Genomic DNA, 19,648 nt, shown 5'->3' on the forward strand with positions numbered 1-19,648 from the left:
CTCCTATGAAGCCTTACTCAACTTGTGGCAGAATGAAAGTCTTTTTTTCCTTCAAATTCAGATGGTAAACAAGATGGTTCTGTAGCCTCTTCCTCAGAATAAGCCTAATCATCTATTTCAAAAGTGCACGATTCATGAGAAATAAACTAGAAAATCTTTTTCTGCTTCTTTGATACAAAAGCCTCTGTATTTTGCATATGAAGGAATGCTTCTCAATTAACAATGAATGGGAGTGAATATCCTTAACTTCTAAGAAGTCATGCTTGACCTCTGAATAAAGAAAGACTTTCTCTTGGAGTTGTTTAAAATGTTCTAGTCAGACATGACCTAGTGACTGAACAGCAACAAAATGGCTCAGACCACTTTCAAACTGCTGGCCTCCAGTGGGAGATCTTGTTTGCCTGTCTATCTTCAAAGATAGATTAGTTATAATTAAGTTTACATTTTAACATATATCAGAACTTATTTATTCAAAGAACTTCCAAGGCATAAACATGCACCTTTACTTAAACTATTAGGGCCTTTCAGGGACTGTCTTCAAGAATATCTCAGGAGGCTTCCCTGGTGGTTCAGAGTTAAAGAACCCATCTGCCAATGCAGGAGATACAGGTTTGATCCCTGATCCTGAAAGATCCCACAAGCCTCGGAGCAACTAAGCCCATGAGACACAACTATTGAGCCTGTGCTCTTGAGCCTGGGAGCCGCAACTCCTGAGTTCACCTGCTGCGACTATGGAAGCCCTCGCACTCTGGAGCCTGTGTTCCACAACAAGATAAGCTATTGAAATGATTAACTTGTGTGCCACAACTAGAGACTAACCCCCACTAACCACAACCAGAGAAAGCCCTCCCAGCAACGAAGACTCAGCACAGCCAAAAGTAAATAAATAAAATTTTCAAAAGTAATCTATAAAAAAAGGATGTCTCAGGAAAATCAGAAGGATTGGGTTGCTAGGATGGTCAAACTGTCAGATCAGAGATTTGAGTGAATTTTCTTTAATGAAATCCAGCCAATTTTATTCAAATTCTCTGGAATCTGAAGCTCCAATACTTTGACCATCTGATACGAAGAGCCAACTCATTAGAAAAGACCTTGATGCTGGGAAAGACTGAAGGCAGGAGGAGAAGGGGATGACAGAGGATGAGATGGTTGGATGCCATCATCGACTCAATGGACGTGAATCTGAACAAACTCTGGGAGACAGTGAAGGACAGGGAAGCCTGGCATTTTGCAGTCCATGGGGTCACAAAGAGTCAGACCCAACTGAGCAACTAAACAACAGCAACTGTCGCTGGTAAAGGAGGGGATCAATAATGTCACGGCACCCTTTGGGGTGATGGAAGAAAACAGAGACCAATGAATGAGCCATGTTCGTGGCTGAAAGACTGAAGTGGAGAACGCACGGAATTATTATCTATGGTCCCTTTGAGCTGCGTAAGGTCTTCCATGGATGCATCCCAATTCTGTGTTAAGATTTCAGAAGTCAGTGTTTCCTAGAGTGAACTCAAAGCATTTCTTTTTAAAAAACTTTTTATTTTCTATTGGAGTATAGCAGATTAACAGGCAATGTTGTGATAGTATCAGATGAATAGGAAAGGCACTCAGTTCAGTTCAGTTCAGTCCCTCAGTCGTGTCCGACTCTTTGTGACCCCGTGAATTGCAGCACTCCAGGCCTCCCTGTCCATCACCAACTCCCGGAATTCACTCAAACTCACATCCATCGAGCTGGTGATGCCATCCAGCCATCTCATCCTCTGTCGTCCCCTTCTCCTGCTGCCCCCAATCCCTCCCAGCATCAGAGTCTTTTCTAATGAGTCAACTCTTTGCATGAGGTGGCCAAAGTACTGGAGTTTCAGCTTTAGCATCAGCCTTCCAAAGAACACCCAGGGCTGATCTCCTTTAGAATGGACTGGTTGGATCTCCTTGCAGTCCAAGGGACTTTCAAGAGTCTTCTCCAACACCACAGTTCAAAAGTATCAATTCTTCGGTGCTCAGCTTTCTTCACAGTCCAACTCTCACATCCGTACATGACCACTGGAAAAACCATAGCCTTGACTAGATGGACCTTTGTTGGCAAAGTAATGTCTCTGCTTTTGAATATGCTATCTAGGTTGGTCATAACTTTTCTTCCAAGGAGGTAAGCGTCTTTTAATTTCATGGCTGCAATCACCATCTGCCCTGATTTTGGAGCCCAGAAAAATAAAGTCTGACACTGTTTCCACTGTTTCCCCATCTATTTCCCATGAAGTGATGGGACTGGATGCCATGATCTTCGTTTTCTGGATGTTGAGCTTTAAGGCAAATTTTTCACTCTCCTCTTTCACTTTCATCAAGAGGCTTTTTAGTTCCTCTTCACTTTCTGCCCTAAGCATGGTGTCATCTGCATATCTGAGGTTATTGATATTTCTCCTGGCAATCTTGATTCCAGCTTGTGCTTCTTCCAGTCCAGCGTTTCTCATGATGTACTCTGCATAGAAGTTAAACAAGCAGGGTGACAATATACAGCCTTGACGTACTCCTTTTCCTATTTGGAACCAGTCTGTTGTTCCATGTCCAGTTCTAACGGTTGCTTCCTGACCTGCATACAGGTTTCTCAAGAGGCAGGTCAGGTGGTCTGGTATTCCCATCTCTTTCAGAATTTTCCACAGTTTAATGTGATCCACACAGTCAAAAGCTTTGGCATAGTCAATAAAGCAGAAATAGAACTCGGTCATACATATATATGTATCCATTCTCTCCCAAACTCCTTCCCATCCAGGCTGCCACATAGCATTGAGCAGAATTCCCTTGCTATACAGTCAGTCCTTGTTTGTTATCCATTTTAAATATAGCAGTGTACACGTCCATCCCAAACTCCCTGACTATCCCTTCCTCATGTCCTTTCTCCCTTCCTTCTGCAACCATAAGTTCTGAATTCAAAGCATTTCTATCTACTGCTGGAACCAACAGTCTAAAGAAGGAAAGATATTCTGCTGCTCCAGAGTAATTCTGCATTCATATTGGCATTTTGCATGCCTGTAAACCTTCCCTAGTGGCTCTGATGGTAAAGAATCTCCCTGCAATGCAGGAGGCCCGGGTTCAATCCCTGGGTCAAGAAGATCCCCTGGAGAAGGGCATGGCAACCCTCTCTAGTATTCTTGCCTGGGAAATCCCATGGACAGAGGAGTCTGGTGGGCTACAGTCCATAGGGTCACAAAGAGTCAGACACGACTGAAGTGACTTAGCACGCAAAGTGTATCTAAATATTCTTGCCTAAAACCATGCTTGTCTGCCAAGTAGTGAAACAGCATCTGACTGTCCCTGGCTGACTGCATTTGCCCTGGAGTTTCTAGATCTTCTAACATCTTCACAGTTGAATCATTTCTACCTGAAGCTGTTTCAGTTGCACAACAGTAGTGGTTCTTTGTTTCTCCCAGTGCATGAGGAATATACTCGAAATAAAGTATTTTTATACTTCCGTAGCAAAGCCTACCACATTGGTATCACTACGAGGATCCTATTTACCTTGTGACAATTCTTTTTCATTATTTAATCTCCTTTACAGAGAGAAATTCAAGCAATGGAAAGACTAGATGCTGATCCAAAAAGTGCATGATGCTAGTAGCCAAGTCATCCCCTCCATCTTGCCAAGGAAAAGGATACACTTTTAATACTTATCTCATCCATCACTCAAAGAACTACAAGTACACTTTGGAAATACTATTGTCTATCTTTCTAGATTTTTCTAAAGCTAGTGGAACTATTAGAATTTGAACCATGTTTTGGAGAAGGAAATGGCAACCCACTCCAGTATTCTTGCCTGGAACCGTGTTTAGGATGTAGTTAAATCAAGTCTGGTTTGGAAAAGAATCCTCTAAGCAGATTTTTTTTTTTAATGTAAAAATTAACAGTAGGATATTGACTTTTCTGTGGTCTTGGAGAAACCCTTTCACATCTAAACGTTTGACATTTGATCTGAGATTGATTCACACTTTCACACTTAAGTTCTTTCATTGGAGATTAGACATAATTTTTCATTTCAACAGGATTTTCACATGATTATAGTCACAAATTCTGGAGACACAAGTTCTGTGTCATCACAGAATTCAAGACAAACAAAACTGATAGGATCTATCAGTAGACAGATCTATAATTGTCCACAAACTGTAGGATAAAGGAGTCTATGCTGTAAACACAGAGAAGGATATTTATTTTAAAAGGTTTAAAATAGAAGCAAAGAAAAGAGACAAAAGGTGGCATTGCGTATATATTTCAATTTACAAAACTGACATTTTTGAACTCTAACATGTTCTTTCTGTGATATAAATGCACTAAGGGAGCACTTATTAAAATTAAAGGGAGAAATTAAAATTTCTTTTTAATGTGAAATTCATCTCTTAATTATTGTTTTTTTAAGAGTTAAAGATTTGGGGGGAAATGTTAAGGATGTGTATCTCTTCCACCAGTGTATACAGAGGGGGACTGGCTTTTTAAAATATATGCTACAGAGGGAAAGTGGACTTTACATGTATTTGGGAGAAACTTGTATAGACTTCATCTGCAATTCATTTTTAAATTCCTTAACAACTAATTCAGTGGCGTCATTCCCAGGGCAATTTGTTCCTGGAAAAACTGAGTTTTTCAAATTTTGTTTTGAATATATAGCTGATTCATACTGAAAGAATGTTTTCTGCGGTTCTGTTCTTATTAAGGGTTTATTTTAAAAGCCCATGAAAATCAACAGAAAAGAAATGAAAAAAATACCTGTGGCAGGAAAAGATCTTATTAATAGAACATAAAGGTCTTTGGGATGGCTAGTCCGTTGGGCTAACAACAATATGTTTTTAAACAGAATTTACATTTCAGCATTTTACAATCTACAGAAGGTTTTCACATCCACTATCTATCTCATTTGATCTATTGGATGGGTTAGGCAATTTATTTGTGTAACTAAGACACTAAGAATCTCATCAAAAACTGAACTTGGGCCACTACATTCTGCTAGTTTTTACAATATAATCTGAACTATAAAATAAAATAGATACATACTCCCAAAAAATCCTTATTTATGAGCAGAGATGTCACTGAAAATTTTCCCAAAAAACCTGTGCTTTGGGTTTTAGCTGTAGTTGTTATTGCCAGGTCTTGCTGTTGATAATGCATTTTTCTGAATGCCAAAACAACTGGTAGAAAAGGCTATTTAAGAAATAAGAAAGTCAGTCAATTTTATGGAAAGCGTTGACTCTGGGAGTCATCAGTGCTGTTTGCCAAACGTTTCCATGCTCTCCTGCCCTCCAGGAACATGGTAGGCTTATACTTTTTGTCCTTTTTGAGGTTGGGTGGGACCATGACACTAATTCTGGCCAGTAAGTTGGAACAGAGATTATGTCACTTCCAAAGCTGATTCCAGGAAGAAACAATTCATTATTGGTACCAGACTGTCGAAAGTTTTTTTCCTCCACCACAGTGGCAAGCAGAGCTGCAAACAGTGACTGCTCCATCCATCTGGGTTCCATGAGGAACATGCGGGTGAATAAGAAATAGAGCTTTCTTCTTGTAAGCCCCCAATTTGTTATCTCAGCTAGCCGTGCCCAGCCTGATTGATGCAGCCAATTGTTTGGTACCTTGAAGTAAAACAAAGGAGGTACTCGCCTGAATGTTTTGACGTTACTACTTGTTATTCCAGTATTCTTCAAAGGCATCCTTAGATTAAAGAAGAACCACCCTGAACTTGACCGATACAGGCCAGACTTCTGGGGCAGGCGTGTGGTTTTACAGCTGTCCACATAATTACACTTCACTGGGATAGCTGCCATCATAAGAACATGCAGAAGATGAAGTGGTAACTTAGAGTCACTCTGTCTCAGAGACTGAGGGCAAGAAAGACTTCCCAGTGGAGGTCAAAGCTTGAGCTCTGTCTTACATGGGAGGGAAGGAGGGCGGAATTCATGGGGAAAGATGTGGGGAATGATACTCAGAGCCGCCACTAACAGGGAGTCTTTGTCCAAGCTAGAAAAACATGCCCATTCTGGGTGAGTAATGGGCTTCCCAGGTGGCTCAGACGGTTAAGAGTCTGCCTGCAATGCAGGAGACCCAGGTTCGATCCCTGGGTCAGGAAATGGATAAGGAAATGGCAACCCACTCCAGTATTCTTACCCGGAAAATCCCATGGACGGAGGAGCCTGGAGGGCTACAGTCCATGGGGCTGCAAAGTCAGACACGACTGAGCGACTAACACTGGGTGGATGAATGGGAAAACATGACGGCAGCCCCATGGATACAGCCTCACGCCAAGCACGCTGTGGGGGGAGGGGGCGGAGCGATGGGGTGTGGGGCTCCGTAAGTGGAACAAGCTTGAATTCCAACCCCTCTCACCGTCTCAGCCAGGTATCTCTGAGCAGTGCAGAAATCAACGACTACGCGACCGGCTGCAAAGACCCAGATTTGCAGAGCAGAAAACACCCCCGAGTAATGGTGTTGCTGTTGCTGTTTAGTCGCCGAGTTCAACTCTGTTGTAACCCCATGGACTGTAGCCCGCCAGGCTCCTCTGTCCCTGGGATTTCCTAGGCAAGAATAGTGGAGTGGGTTGCCATTTCCTTCTCCAGAGGATCTTCCCCACACAGGGATCAAACCTGCATCACAGGCAGATTCTTTACCACTGAGCCACCTGTAATAGCATAGCTGCAAGGAAAGCCAAGGCACGTTGGAGAGCTGCAAGGCATTCTTTATTGAATCACACATAGCGGAAAGCAATAGGAGTTGAGGTTGGAGAGCTGAGCTTCCTGGGCTCACACAGGGCTTAGATCCCGAAAGCAGGAACCTGGACGTGGTGTGAAGGGCATTGAAAGGAGTGGCCAGCCGACCAGCAGCTCTGTGCCAAGTCAAGCTGGAAGCTGGGGTGGAGGCACTCATGTGTACCCCTGGCACAGGCTTATCAACAAATCCGCCCATGTTTTGAACCCAGTGGAAAAAGTTAAAAGCTCTCCAGTCAAAAAAAAAAGAAACCTAGAGTTCTTAGTTGCCCAATCTGTTTACACGCCTTTGTCAACCCTCATAAACCCCTGGGAGGGACGTGACAGCCACACTAGCCCAGGGACCGCAGCCTGATGGGAAATAATTGTCGCCGTTGTGAAATAAAGCAGGGTCGTGAAACAAACCATGACAGCCTGTTTTTATAAAACGTCTATGGGTTGTGGATCATGGACTTTCTGCACTCGTTTTTATTTTTTTTTTAATATTGTAATCCATCTTGATGATTGAGGGTCTTGGCGCTCCCTTGAATTTTGTGCTGGAGCTAAGAGCCTCGATCTCCCCACCCTGGCCCCAGCCCTGTGAATGGATCAGATCTGCCTCGTGGGGAAGGGTGGAACAGAGGCTAGAGTGGGAACCCTGGCTGCATATTATAATCACTTGGGAAGTTCTAAAAGCTGTCCATGGCCTGACCTCACCACAGACCAATTAAATCAGAATTTCTGGGAGTGGAGCGCAGGCATGCGTATGTTATAAAATCTTTCCAGATGATTCTCTTTGGCAGCAAACCAGGCTTGCAAACCACAGCCTTAAACAGATACTTAAGTTTTGATGTAGGGAATGAGGAAGACAGAGGAGCCAGTATCCTGGCTTGGGTAACTCAGAGGACCACACTTCCAGTTTGCAAAAGAGGGAACCCGAGGTAGAGGGTCCAGGTGGAGAAACAGAGCTGGAGGTGGAGAGGACAATAAATCAGTGGTTTTGAACCAACTGAGTTGGAAGTGGAAGCACCTGAATGAAAACAAGGCTGTGAAGTTGCAGTGGAGACAGAAAGGGAGGTTGGGGAATGAGCTTAGAGGTGGAGGTGGGTGATGAAGCAGGAGATGTGATCGTTGCGGGGAGGGGACGGGCAGGAGGAAGGGGCCCCAGAATGCCTAGCCATGAAGAAGGCTGCTCCATCCCTAAGGGGCATCTCTCCTGATGCCTGTGTCTCCATGTCCAGTTTCACCTTTAACACTGGGAGGTCTCCACCAAGATCCCTCCAGGGAGGGAACTGGAGTCTTGTTTGCAGAACCACACTATGGCTCCCAGACAGGAGAACAGACTGAGAGGCTTCCTATGGATTGAGTTCAAAGGTAGGGAAGGCAAAAAGTAGGGTTTGCCTGGAAGATTGGTGAATTGGGAAATGTGGACAAAGATGGCTAACTCTCTGATGCCTTTCCCCAAACGTGTGGTGCTGGAGAAGATTCTTGAGAGTCCCTTGGACTACAAGGAGATCAAACCAGTCATTTCTAAAGGAAATCAACCCTGAATATTCATTGGAAGGATGGATGCTGAAGCTGAAGCTTCAATGCTTTGGCCACCTGATGTGAAGAGCTGACTCGCTGGAAAAGACCCTAATGCTGGGAAACATTGAAGGCAAAAGGAGAAGAGGGTGACAGAGGGTGAGATGGTTAGATAGCATCACCAACTCAATGGACATGAATTTGAGCAAACTCCCAGAGATAGTGAAAGATGGGAAAGACTTGCATGCTGCAGTCTATGAGGTCATAAAGCATCAGACACGAGTTAGTGATTGAACAACAACAAACCTGTCCAGTCAGGAGAATCAGCTGGGATGCCTATTGCAAGTATAATTTTTCATACCTGAACCCCAATCTACTGCATCAGACCTTCCAGGAGAGGGCCCTGGGATCTGCATTTTTAACAAGCTTCCTTCCCTTGTGGCTCAGCTGGTAAAGAATCCACCTGTGATGTGGGAGACCTGGGCTTGATCCCTGGGTTGGGAAGATCCCCTGGAGAAGGGAAAGGCTACCCACTCCAGTATTTTGGCCTGAAGAATTCCATGGACTGTATAGTCCATGGGGTTGCAAAGAGTCAGACAAAACTGAGCGACTTTCACACTTCACATCACTTCATATGCCTCTTTAGACAGCATGAGTTTGGGAGGTGCTGCTCTGTAGACAAGAGGAGCCTTCCTCTGTGCTGTTGTTTGGAGCGAAGACTGTCCAGGTTTTTCCAATTTGGCTCAAAAAAGCAGAAAGTGATTGGTTTGATATGGCATCATCAATGGAAAGATTTTATGAGTCAGTCCTGTTCCTGGGAACATTCAGCTTCCTTTTGCATCTTCTTCTCTGCCCTTCTCCAGTGTAATGCACAGCCCAGCCCGAGCCCACGCCTGCCACGTCCCCACTGACCCTCGCCTGCTGCCACCCAGTCCCAATCCAGGACACATTCACCAGTTTTCCCAAGAGAAACTGTTGCTGGAAGCAACAGTTGCCTTGAAATGTAGGAAGATATATCCTTTCAAGCCTCTTTGCTGGCACTCTCATCTATTTCCCGCTTGGTTTATGCAGTCTGAAATGTCCTTGTTCATCCACTTGGTTCAAGTCAGTTTAGAGAAGTAATGCACTTGAAAAATAAAAGATTGCCATTGATCTTCAGGGGGGATCAGTCTAAAATGCTTCTCTGAGTTTTGCCTTCGGGGCTGCTTTTCGCTTTTCTCATATATGAAGTTTGTTCTTATGTAGTTCTCCTAGGATTAATGGCACTTTCCCAAGCTTGACAAAGAAAAGCCTCAGGGAAATAAAACTTGGATGTGATGAAATGAACTCAGCCCCCAAAGTCAAAAATTTCCTTTCTCTCCTCCAAGGCTCAGGTTTGTGAATAGCTTTTATCACTTTGGAGTTAAGTGTTGTTCTTATATGGAAAAAACCAAAAATCTGATGGTGGATCAACTGAAATTCATCATAATTATTTAAAGATAAATGACACCGAAAGACACCAGAGCAGACTAGAGGGACTCTGACAGCGGTGCTCGCTAAGTGATGTGTGTGTGCCTACTCAGCTGCTAAGTCATGTCCGACTCTTTGCGACCCCATGGACTGTAGCCCTCCAGGCTCCTCTGTCCATTGGGATTCTCCAGGGAAGAATACTGAAGATCCCCCTTCTTCAGGGGATCTTCCCGACCCAGGGATCGAACCTGAGTCTCTTATGTCTCCTACATTGGCTGGCAGGTTCTTTACCACTGAGCCATCTGGGAAGCCCCTGAGTGAGGAGCCAGAATCCTAATTAGCCTGGGATAAACAAACAAAAAAAATTACCTTTCTCCCCGAAAGTTTATTGGTTCATACAACAAATTCTCATATGTGTGCAGGCACTGAACTAGGCCCTGGGGCTATAAGAGGACACAAAAGAATTCTCTGCCTTCCTAAAACTTTCAGAATATCGGGACAAAAACAAGTAAAATGAGAAAGAAATGTAATTGCAAGTGATAAGTGCTCTGAAGCAAACAGACTGGTGACTCTGAAGATCAGCTGCAATGGGACACTAGCGTTGAATAGACTGGCAGGGTGGGGCCTTACTAAGGAAGCAACATTGGAGCTGAGATGCAAATGTGAAGGGGAAGAGCTGGGGGAAGCCTCCAGGGAGAGGCCTGTAGAGCTGGGCTCCCTCCAGGGTAGGACTAAGAGAGAAACTCATCTCAGAAGTGAATGATTGAAACATTAAAGACAGGGACTTCCCTGGTGGTCCAGTGGTTAAGACTCTGAGCTTCCAATGCAGGGGCCACAGGTTCTATCCCTAGTCAGGGAACTAAGATACCCATTCGTCGAGGCATGGCCATACACACACACACACTCCAAAACAACAACAACAAAAATAAAAAACATTAAGAATTCTAAGTGGAAGGATCAGAACCAGAGAGATAGGAGAGAGGTACAAAGTGGGATGATGACAAGGATGGGCTAAGCAACAGGCAGCAGGCAAGTTTGAGAAGACCAGAGCCCAAACTGGCTCTTTCTGCAATGTATCCATTTACCCCCATGTGTCTTCAATTATTTATATCAGCTCCCAAGTGTCCCAATAGGTGAACTGATTAGAAGGCCCTACTTAAGGCTTTAGTGGCGTCCCTGATGGGTTAGTGGTAAAGAATCTACCTGCACGGAGAAGGCAATGGCACCCCACTCCAGTACTCTTGCCTGGAAAATCCTATGGATGGAGGAGCCTGGTAGGCTGCAATCCATGGAGTCGCTAAGAGTCGGACACGACTGAGCGACTTCACTTTCTCTTTTCACTTTCATGCATTGGAGAAGGAAATGGCAACCCACTCCAGTGTTCTTGCCTGGAGAATCCCAGGGACGGGGAAGCCTGGTAGGCTGCCATCTATGGGGTCACACAGAGTCGGACACGACTGAAGTGACTTAGCATAGCATAGCATCTACCTGCAATGCAGGAAACACAGGAGACACAGTTTCAATCCCTGGGTTGGGAAGATCCCCTGGAGGAGGAAATGGCAACCCACTCCAGTATTCTTGCTTAGAGTATTCTATGGACAGAGGAGCCTGGAGAGGTATAGTCCATGGTGTTGCAAAGAGTCAGCCCCGACTGAGCAACGGAGCACACACAAAGCTTTAGGTCCAAACCAAATCAACTTGGGAAAACCTACCTGGGGTTAACCTCAGCTAGGTATCTAGATTCTATGCTCAAATCTCTTCACCATCTTCTGGTTTTTCAGACTGGAAAGCATTTCTGGCTGATGGAACACCTTGGGAAAAGCAGGGGTCTAGGAAGCTGAAAAAAATGAGGTAATGACATTGCGTTGTGACACAGCCCTAAGGATGGGTGAGATTGTGGGAACCAAGGTCACAGGGACGGGTCAGCAGGAGACAGTTGGTAGCAGGCATCCCTTGTCAGTTATTCAATCAACAGCCTTCTGATTTGCCACTGATTTGAATGGAAATATTTTGGGAGAGGGAGATCTATTCACTCTACTCACAAGGCGCCTTCCATTCTAAAGCAAGGCTAGGAAGATGCGTTCTGCAAAATACAGCTACCTGCCAGGGGTGGATCATGACAGCCAATAAATTACACTTACTACAAGGTAAGGGCGCATCCAAGCCATGAAGACATTCTTATTTTCACCTGAGGGCAAAGGAAGTGCAGGTGTGGGGGAAGAAAATGGTGTGGAAAACTGATAACCCCTCCACGGTTCTTAGAATCCAACCCTAAGAATGGCAGCTTGGCAAGTGAGAGTCCAGAGTCCTGAGACTCCTTGAGGTTACCTAGTCCAGCCTCATTCTGAACACAGAATTCACCCACATCATCCTCAGCAGAGCGCCCTTGACCTTGAACACCTCCAGCAAGAGATGGCCCACCACTTTGCAGGTAGCTCTTCCAGGGTCTGTCTCCTTCAGATTTCTGCCCTGGCAGCTCAGCAGTAAAGAACCCGCCTGCCAATGCAGGAGACACAAGAGACACTGGTTCAATCCCTGGATCGGGAAGATTCCCCTGGAGGAGGGCACGGCAACCCACTCCAGTGTTCTTGCCTAGAGGATCCCAGACAGAGGAGCCTGGCGGGCTACAGACCATGGAGTTGCAAAAGAGTCAGACATGACTTAGGGACTAAACAACAACTTAAAGGATCTGCCTCCTTCAGATTTGTAACTCTGGAGCCATGCGCTGTGCTGTTATTGTTACAGACAGTTGAGGCAGTCTGGGGCTGGCTTTGACTCCCAGCCCCCAACTTGGCAGCTGCGTCACGTTGGGCATTAGTTAACCTCTTAGTGCTTCCATTTCCACAGATATTAGATAAAGGAAGATCCAGCCAGTCCATCCTAAAGGAAATCAGTCCTGAATATTCATTGGAAGGACTGATGCTGAAGCTGAAACTCCAATACTTTGGCCACCTGATGTGAAGAACTGACTCACTGGAAAAGACCCTGACGCTGGGAAAGATTGAAGGCTGAGAAGAGGACGACAGAGGATGAGATGGCTGGATGGCATCACCGACTCAATGGATATGAGTTTGAGTAAACTCTGGGAGTTGGTGATGGACAGGGAGGCCTGGCATGCTGCAATCCATGGGGTTGCAAAGAGTCGGACACGACTGAGTGACTGAACTGAACTGAACTAGATAAAGGCAGGGGGCAATAATCGTCATAACTCATATGTAGTAGTAATAGTATATGACACAAGTAAGGCACTTTAAGTGGAACCTGGTACCGAGGGAGGGAAGGGAAGTCGCTCAGTCGTGTCCGACCCTCAGCGACCCCATGGACTGCAGCCTTCCAGGCTCCTCCATCCATGGGATTTTCCAGGCAAGAGTACTGGAGTGGGGTGCCATTGCCTTCTCCGGGTACCGAGGGAGAGCACAGTAAATATTAGCTGTGACGACGGTCATGCATACTGCAGAGTCTTCTTCTTTCCAGATGAAATATCTCCAGTTCCATCAACCGTGCTGTAGATCATGTAGTTCTAAAAACAGCTCCTCCCTTAGAAGCTCCTCCATTCAGTGAGACCCACAAGAACTGATGTGATGTTCTGACATGGTAGAACCTGCCCCCCGTGCAGTGGGAATAGCACCTGCCTTGACACAGACTTCACAGTGGTATCAGTGCTGCCTTTGACTGAGTTGGCTTTTCATCTGCTCAGTCACATCACTTGTCCTTATCAGTCTGTCAACACCTAAAACTACCAGGTTTGTTTTTTGTTTTGTTTTTTTTCCCATAAAAACTACTGTCAAACCAAGCCTTTCCAAGCTATACTTATGCAATTTCTTTTGGAGGCATGAATATATTTACATTAAACTTAATTCTAGGTCTGGGATCTTTGTTCCAGTCTATTGCAATATGTTTGTATTCTGGTTTTATTATTTCAGTCTTTCCTAAGGTTTTATCTTGTGCGAAATTTGAGAAATATGCTTTATTTTTATCTAAGTGGTCAGTAAAAATGTTATCCAAATAGATCCAAAAACAGAGCCCTGTGGGAAACCACTAGAGACCTCCAGCTAATAAATGACCTTTTCTTGAATATTTGTCTTATGAGTCGACCTAACTCTATGATCATTATCCTTCCCTTTTTCATGAAGATAGCTTGTTCATAAAGATATGGTGAAACAATGTATGCTGTTTCTATTTCGATTCCTTGTGGGTAAAAGAACTGTTGATCTCGAATTATTCCTTGTTAGAAGGCAATGGCACCCCACTCCAGTACTCCTGCCTGGAAAATCCCATGGACGGAGGAGCCTGGAAGGCTGCAGTTCATGGGGTCGCTGAGGGTCGGACATGACTGAGCAACTTCACTTTCTCTTTTCACTTTCATGCATTGGAGAAGGAAATGGCAACCCACTCCAGTGTACTTGCCTGGAGAATCCCAGGGACCGGGGAGCCTGGTGGGCTGCCGTCTATGGGGTCACACAGAGTCGGACACGACTGAAGCGACTTAGCAGCAGCAGCAGCGGCAGAAAGAAAAGCAGTGGCATTACATAATCACGTGATATGCTGCTAACCTCCACCACCACATCCCAGAGCTCAGGGCATAGCTGCATGGGCTTCTCAGAGCTCTAATCAGGTTGATAAAAATCCAGCAGTTTTGATAGATCGTATTATGCAAGGGAACCTCACTCAAAGCAGCTGAGACCAGACAGTTTGGTGTTAAGCTGTAGTAACGAAATTCCATTAGAGTTTCTTCTTTTCCGTTGAAGATCCTGGTTGGATCTGGTGCTTGGGACACACAGCTCAGGTCACTACACACACAACAGTTCCTTGCCACATTTTCCTAAGGACTTCCTCTGAAATATGCGATCTGAAACCACATAGGGCAGTGATCGATTTGTAATGTGCAAAAGTATGGAATCACTATGTTGCACACCTGAAACTAATATAATATTGTAAGGCAATTATACTTTAATTTTTTAAAACAAGGAAAAGAGGGCTTCCCTAGTGGCTTGAACGGTGAAGAATCTGCCTGCCAATGCAAGAGACACAGGTTCGATCCCACATCCCATGGAGCAACGAAGCCTGTGCGCTACAGCTACTGAGCCTATGCTCTAGAGACCAGGAGCCATGACTGCTGAAGCCCACGTGCCCTGAAGCCCAGGCTCCCCAACAGGAGAAACCACTGCAATGAGAAGCCTGCACACTGCAATGAAGATCCAACAGGGCCAAATGAATAAATAATTTTAAACAGAAAAAGAAATCCCATAGAGGTAAGAGATTGCCGAGGGGGGATGTAAATACACAAGAAGCAAAAAAATGCTGGATATGGGTTTTGGGGTTGGGGGGTATTTATTTTTGGGCTGCTGAGGGTCTTAGTTGCAGCACACAGGATCTTTGAGCTTCATTGCAGCATATGGGACCTAGTTTCCCGACCAGGGATCAAACCCAGACTCCCTGCATTGAGAGCACAGGGTCTTAGCCACTAGATCACCAGGGCTCATGCAAAACCCCATGCATGAGTTTTTGACTCAGGATGAGATGCAAGGAAGTGGAAGAATTTTCACAGCAATGGGAAGATGGGAAACTCTGCCTCGCCCTGAAGCCCCTCCCCAGGAGGCAAAGACTCATGTGGCTAGGAGATCGTGGACGAGTGACCTGGGGTGACACAGAAAATGTCGGTCCTCAGCCAGTGCCTCTCCCCACAGCTTCCACGCCCAGGGGAGAAAACAGGAGCAGCAGAGGAAAACTTCCCAGGTAAGGAAGATGAGAGGAGAGCTACAGATACATACTGATTGTGGTCATTTTTATATGAGTCTTTCTTCAAACACCCTCTTTGGGGAAAAAAAAAAAAGGTGTCTAACACAGACCACACAAGTGTGACATTCGAAAGAAGACAGAACCAGAAATCTGGGCCTGGGTCTACTTAAATCCTTTAAATCTGTAAAATGAGGGCTGTGGAGACCAACTAAGGGAGCTCCATGAGCTTTTCAAATGATAATGTTTTAGGCGTTGGAGTGTCCCACTCTGAAGAGTTAAGGAAGTGGTAGCAAGCAGGAGGTGGCAGAAACCAGGGTCAGATGCCAATCCTCTGCCACACAAACTCCTCTGCATACCTGGAAACCCTGACACCAAGGGGACCAAGCATTATCTGTCCCAACAGAAGGGATGCGAGACTGTGACCAGAGGAGAACCAGCGAATTTCCAGAAGTGTCAGGCTACACACTGGAGGCTGAGTTCCCAGATTCGGGCTCTCAGCCATCAACACCTGAGAAAGAGCAGTCTGAAGCTGCCGCCTCCAGTTCTCAAACAACCCCATGTTTCCGGCTGGGGCTGGGACAGTGGCAAACCTGCAAACCCGGTAGCAACAGGAGGAAAGTGGCCGAAGAGGGAGGTCAGAGGGGCGCAATTCAGTTCTCTGTGATGATGACAAGTCTAGAAATGACGGTGGAAAACCAAGAATGCACCGGGTCGCAGTTTCACTGGGGCATTTTCAGGGCCAGACTGTACTCCTGGTTTTGGTAAACATTTCCCGACAAAACCGAGTGTTCTCACCGTATAAATACTCTTCAACACTAATAACAGCCTATAGGACCAATAAGGGCTTCCCTGATAGCTCAGACAGTAAAGAATCTGCCAGAAATGCAGGAGACCCAGGTTCAATCCCTGGGTGGGGAAGATCCCCTGGAGGAGGAAATGGCAAAACAATCCAGTATTCTTGCCTGGAGAATTCCATGGACAGAAGAGCCTGGTGGACTACAGTCCATAGGGTCGCAAAGAGTCTGAGAGACTAACACATGAGGCCAATATCTGTAAAGATGCCAGGTTGTCTGCAAATGAGCTGGTAATACCTCGGAGAGTTTCACAAAAATGAGACGCGGAGCAGTGGAGCTCGGGCAAAGAAGATGGAGAGCGGCTTCTTTAAAGACGGTGGGAGGGAGGATGCAAACAGCTCACACGGTCAAGCCTTTTAAAATGGAACGCACGTTTGCCTCAAGTCTGCTGAATAGCTGCAGCCCTGCCCGGTGCCCTTCGTAGAAGAATAGCTGTGGACGTTTGCGGAGTCCCTGAGGGCTGATGCCTGAGGCTTTAGCGCCATCCAGTGGGAGCAGAGGGTATGGCGGCTGTCGACAGCTTCAGCCTGAAGGGAGAGGCGGAGATGAGACTCGGTCTGTTTTTCATCTGACAGTGATAGATGAGGCGAAGGTGGCTGAGCTTCATTTCATTACCACCCGTTTAGTTCCTGGGAGATGCCGTCTTGGGTCCCAGCCATCAATCAATTGGCATCATTCAAGGACCAGGCTGGGCTCAATTTGCCCATTCTATTTCAGCCCAGGTGGCGATGGAGACCTAGAGGAAGGGCTCTGAAACCCTCTTCTCCAGTCACACACTGATTCTCACATGTCCAAACCTCCAGCCCCTGGGGTGGCCCTATTAATAAAAGAGTTTAATTATGTGCAGAACACAGAGACCTGAAGTCAGATTAGCCTCTGGAAGGGAGGGTGGGGGTGGCAACAATTGCTGCCTGAATGGGGAACATTCTTCCACCACCCGCAAGAAAAAGAACTCAGAGACAGGATGGTCTACTGGTCCAAACTATCCCTTGGAAGAGAAAGCAGTCTCTAGCGACAAGTGCCATATTCATGCCCTCTTGTGTTTCTGAAGAGATTGACTTAAGGATGACCCCTGAGGGGCTACAAAGGCCTGGCACATGTTTTCCTTAAAAAGAAAGCAAATCCGGAGTGTTTGGTGGCTTCGCCCTCACTCAGCTCCCTTTGCTGGATTGACAGGCCACAAACTCAGAAGAAAAGAAAAGAGTGGAGGAGGACTCCCCTGGTGGTCGGTCCAGTGGTTAAGACTCCGAGCTCCCACTGCAGGGGCCACAGATTCCAACCCTGGTCAGGGAAGTCCCACATGCCTCAAAGTACAGCCAAAAAGGAAAAAAGCTAAATAAGTAAAAATTTTTGAAAAGAGGGAAGGAAATACATATATTTCTTGAGTACCCACACTGTGACAGATAATATACATGAAATTATATTGTTTTCTCCTCACAACAAACCTCACTGCGTTATGGCCTCTTTGGGAAGACTAGAATAATCTAGAAGGGTCCAAACCATCATTTGTGATTCCCCTTTTCTTTCGTTTTCCTTTGGGTGGGGAGGTTGGCTATTTCATCCTATTATGATCAGAAAAAACACCTGTTATGATTTCAGTTTTCTAAAATTTGTTAATACTAGTTTTGTGGTGTAAGATGTGATCCATCCCAGAAAATGGTCTATGCATACTTAAGAAGAATGTGTATTCTGCTGTTTTGGGGTAGAGTATTTTACAGATAGATATTACATATATATACACATGCATATTATATATATATATTAATATATATTTGGCCACACTGTGAGGCAAGTGGAGAAGGCAATGGCACCCCACTCCAGTACTCTTGCCTGGAAAACCCCATGGAAGGAGGAGCCTGGTGGGCTGCAGTCCCTGGGGTCGATAGGAATTGGACACAACTGAGCAACTTCACTTTCCCTTTTCACTTTCATGCATTGGAGAAGGAAATGGCAACCCACTCCAGTGTTCTTGCCTGGAGAATCCCAGGGATGGGGGAGCCTGGTGGGCTGCCGTCCATGGGGTCGCACAGAGTCGCACACGACTGAAGCGACTTAGCAGCAGCAGCAGTGAGGCAAGTGAGAGCAGTAGCCTGCCAGGTTCCTCTGTCCATGGGATTCTCCAGGCAAAAATAGTGAAGTTGGCAGCCATTCCCTTCTCCAGGAGATCTTTCCAATCCAGGGATTGAACCCAGGTCTCCTGCACTGCAGGCAGATCTTTATCAACTGAGCCACCAGGGAAGCCCTACATGTACATATATATTATATATGTGTGTGTGTGTGTGTGTGTGTGTGTGTGTGTGTGTGTGTATTGAAGCTGGCGCTAGTGGTAAAGAATCTGCCTGCCAATGCAGGAGACATAAGAGATGCTGGTTCAATCCCTGGGTCAGGAAGATCAGGAGAAGGAAATGGCAACTCACCCCAGTATTCTTGCCTGGGAAATCCCATGGACAGAGGAGCCTGGCAGGCTACAGTCTATGGGGTCACAAAGAGTCAGACATGACTAAGCAACTAACACACACACACACATTATATATATTACATATATATATTAATATATATTTGGCCATACTGTGGGGCAAGTGGTAAGTGTGGAGTCCTAACGACTGGACTGCCAGAGTGAAGTGAAAGTCACTCAGTCACGTCCGACTCTTTGAGACCCCACGGACTATGACGTGCATTGAATTCTCCTGGTCAGAAGAGTGGCACAGGTAGCCTTTCCCTTCTCCAGGGCATCTTCCCAACCCAGGGATTGCACCCAGGTCCTCCACATTGCAGGAGGATTCTTTACCAGCTGAGCCACAAGGGAAGCCCAGAGAAGTCCCTGTAACTCCGCTTTCCAATACAAAACGAGGCTGACGTTAGTGCAAAGTCATGTGAGAAGCAATCAGCTAAATCTCTGTGAAATGTCCATTTCCCTAATTCAGCGCGTCATTAATTCCCTCCAACCTCACCACACCTCTCCCCACACTGGGTTTTCTTCGTGATGAGCAGCAGAGCATCAGGCTCTTGGGTGGTAAATCCTTAACTCAGCAATCAATCTTATAAATGTCATTCAGTTTTTCTTTCTTCTTCTTTACCCAAAAGCAGTTTTATACTGCCCTACCCAACAAAGCTGTTTCTGGGATTAAGCAAATGAGAGATTATGAACTAATTCTATTAAATTAGAGATCTGGACTTAACCCCTCCTACAATTAAACCTCAAATGAAATGTGACACTGGCTTTGAGGTCTCCTCCTGGTCTGAGCCTGGCTGCCAATCTCCATTCTGAAGTTGCCACTCCTCTGTTTACTTGGAGCAAAACCTCAGACTCTTGACCCTTCACAGCTCCCCCTTACCTTTGTCACTCACCCCTAAAACTGGGCAACACACACT

The 19,648-nt window shown here is 45.6% G+C and overlaps 1 pseudogene across 1 annotated transcript; it reads right to left on the reverse strand.

Annotated features, from left to right (window-relative positions):
* Positions 1-1,243: 1,243 nt before the first annotated feature.
* On the reverse strand, positions 1,244-19,630 carry LOC147372661 (eukaryotic translation initiation factor 3 subunit E pseudogene; annotated as a pseudogene). Its single transcript, XR_015164945.1, has 3 exons — positions 3,228-19,630; positions 2,902-3,023; positions 1,244-1,493 (listed from the first exon to the last, which is right to left on the reverse strand). The product of XR_015164945.1 is annotated as a eukaryotic translation initiation factor 3 subunit E pseudogene (transcript).
* Positions 19,631-19,648: the final 18 nt, after the last annotated feature.

The sequence above is a fragment of the Bos grunniens genome, chromosome 5 (assembly GCF_055505025.1).
Source record: "Bos grunniens cultivar Pamir isolate PY7600 chromosome 5, Bosgru_T2T1.0, whole genome shotgun sequence".
NCBI classification, from domain to species: Eukaryota; Metazoa; Chordata; class Mammalia; order Artiodactyla; family Bovidae; genus Bos; species Bos grunniens.